Below are 3,309 nucleotides of genomic sequence, written 5' to 3'. Positions count from 1 at the left end.
AAGGCATCATAACCATAAGGGGGTGTGAAGGAATCTGGAGGTTGAAAACTAGGTCCACTTTGAACTATAACTCGCCTGTTTGTATGGAGTTGCATATTAATTTATAAATCTAGGAAAGCCTGAAAACATGTGGCATTGTAGTTTATCAATTTTGAAAAAGAGCTTTAAAGAACAAGTCCTTTATATCAGGGCTACAGCAGTTCAGTGTCTGCGCAGGGGACATGGGGCTGGAGAGGGGCTGGCTGGGGAGGCGCAGGATGCACGGGAGCCAATGGGCAAGCTCGAGGAAGGAGAGGCTGGCGGCGGAGGGCGCTCTGCAGGGAACTCTCGGGATGGAGGGCAAGTGCAGACAGCGGGGACAGCCCGGGGTGAGGGAGGGGGGGCGCGGTGACGCCCCCTCCCCAGAAGCATCGGGAGGATGACCTGGAGGTGTTCAGTAAGGATACCTCATTGATGGACACGAATTCCTTCAGCCCGCTGATGCCTGATGCCGACATCCCCTTTATAAATGATAAACCAAGTCAAGTTTGAAGATGAGCCAGATTTGAAGGCTCTTTTTATTACAGTAGATGAACCTGAAAGCCATGTTACTACAATTGAAAATTTTATTACTTACAGAATTATTACTAAGAAATCTCCTGGGGAATTTGACTCCAGTGAATTTGAAGTTAGGAGACGTTATCAAGATTTCTTTTGGTTGAAAGAAAAACTTGAAGAAGCACACCCGACTCTGATTATTCCACCATTGCCAGAAAAGTTTATAGTGAAAAGAATGGTGGAACGCATAAATGATGACTTCATTGAGACACGCAGGAAGGCATTGCACAAATTTTTGAACCGAATTGCTGATCATCGAACTCTAACATTTAATGAAGACTTTAAAATTTTTCTTACTGCACAAGCTTGGGAACTGTCTTCTCAGAAGCAGCAAGGGCCTGGATTACTCAGCAGCATGGCACAGACAGTCAAAGTGGTTGCATTATCAATGAGAGGAGTTAAAAGTCACCCCGAGGAGTTCATGGAAATGAATAACTACATTGAAATATTTAGCCAGAAAACAAATTTGATAGATAAAATATCTCAGAGAATCTACAAGGAAGAACGGGCATATTTAGAGGAAATGAAAGAATATGGCCCAATTCATATTCTGTTGGCATCAGAAGAAGATCTGGCTGATACTCTAAAAAGTGTCACCAGCTGCATTGACAAATGCTGTAAGGCCACTGAAAAATGGACGTCTGGACTCTTAGAGGCCCTGTTTCCTGCCGTACAAGAGTATGTGCTTTATAGTGAAATGTTAATGGCTGTCATGAAAAGAAGAGACCAAATACAGGCAGACCTGGATTCCAAAGTTGAAGCTTTGACGTCCAAAAAGGCAAGATACTGATCTGCTTATGGAAGAGATTGGAAAACTGGAAGATAAAGTGGAGTGTGCTGATAATGCCCTGAAAGCAGATTGGGAAAGATGGAAACAAAGCATGCAAAATGATACCAAGTCAGCATTTACAAAAATATGGCTGAGGAGAACATCCTCTGTTGTGAACAGGGTCTTGCTGCATGGGAATCCTTCCTTACATCACAGACAGATCTCCACTTGGAAGAAGCCTCTGAAGATAAATTGTAATCTCACTGAAGACCTCTATGTGATCTTTGGAAGATAATGTCTGTTAACCAAAGTTATTCTTTCCCAATGAGCTGGATCCTTTCTAGAGTGGATGAAAAGTATTTCACACTATCTGGAAAACCAACAACTTAAAGCTCAGGTGTTTCAGATCATTGATATAAATTTGGAGATATATATATATATATATAAATATTTACTTTAGTTTTAACTATGTTCTTAAATTTGTATGCCAATAATTATAATTATACATAAAAAGTTTTTTCTTAAATATATGTCTGTGGAACATGTCATTTTAAATACATGGTAAAGACTCAGTTTTAATAAAAAGTTTAATATGAAAAAAAAAAGAACAAGTCCTTTATATCAGTGAGAACAGAGAAGACAAAGATATGCTGTGTTCTCTGCCTTCCAAGCCATTGGCTCCAAGGACAGGGCCAGACATAGCACTGATTCATCTTCTTCGGTTTCCTTAATGTATTTTAAATTAGACCTGTCTTGTAATTCTTTGAAAATGTTTTCATAGAGCTTTTCACATCAAAGAGGATTCTCTTTATTTCCTAACTTGTCTGAGAAAGTTTACTTGTTTATACCTCCTGACAGCTGGAAGATAATAAATGAATACCTGGCATTAGACCCCTGTCCTGGGCCAAATGCACTTCAGGATGTTATGTAGAGGCCTGAGTTTAAGCCCAGACTTTCTAAACAAAAGGTACATGACTTAGGCCAGCCTGTGGCCATGTTTGACTTCTCTCACATATGAAATCGGGATAATGAGACTTCATTCATGGGGTTTCAAGGAATAATCAAGTGACGTGATGACTGTTACAATGCTCTGTAAATAGTTGAAGGGTAGGTACAGATTCGGTTCTGTGTTTCTATCTCACCAAAGACTGGATGGAGGAGGAACAGGTCAATTTCAAGCAGTGACTCACACCTTCCTCTGAATGTGAGAACCTTGTGGAGGGCAATTAATAAACAGCCCATTTTCTACAATTGTCTAAAGCAGGCTCCCTCACTGACCCAGATGTGGATTCACAGTGCCCCACCTAGAGAACTCTGAGTGAGCATTATTTGGCATCAACGTAGTAATTAAAAACAGCGACAAAGCAGATCAGGTCCTAGGAATGTTAACCTCATTATCACCTTCTCACAGCGACTTGCCAAAGAGTTAACAGCCATTAAAGCTCTGCTGCTCATCCAATCAGAACATGAAATTAATCAGTGTCTCCCTGACACAAATATCATGGATGGAGTTAATCCTTTGCTTTGTACATATCAAAAAGGATATGTAGAGTCTTTGGACAAACTTTCTAATATTTTTCACCATTTTAATTATTTCACGTAGGGTTTTGTTAGGCCATTTTTAAAGTCCTTATTTAATTTGTTATAATATTTTTTCTGTTGTTTATGTTCTGTTCTGTTTTGTTTTGTTTTTTTTTTGCATGCAAGGCACGTGGGATCTTAGCTCTTGGACCAGAGTTCTAACCGGCTCCCCCTGCATTGGAAGGCAAAGACTTCTTGCAAAAAAAGATACATGCTTGATGCAAGCAATCTTTGCAAATAATAAATGCTGCCACCAGTTGATCTATATTCCAATGTCTGTATCTACCTGTTGTAGTCATCTTTAGTCACTTAGGGAAACTGATCAAGGTGCAATCCTCTGGAGAAGGCAATTATACCATCTT

General features: G+C 40.0%; 1 pseudogene; it reads left to right on the top strand.

Moving 5' to 3' along the window:
* Positions 1 to 420: 420 nt before the first annotated feature.
* On the top strand, positions 421 to 1,684 carry LOC102409952 (annotated as a pseudogene).
* Positions 1,685 to 3,309: the final 1,625 nt, after the last annotated feature.

Source organism: Bubalus bubalis, chromosome 12, assembly GCF_019923935.1.
Source record: "Bubalus bubalis isolate 160015118507 breed Murrah chromosome 12, NDDB_SH_1, whole genome shotgun sequence".
In the NCBI taxonomy this organism is placed as follows: domain Eukaryota; kingdom Metazoa; phylum Chordata; class Mammalia; order Artiodactyla; family Bovidae; genus Bubalus; species Bubalus bubalis.
This window is presented reverse-complemented; position numbering and strand designations above follow the sequence as displayed.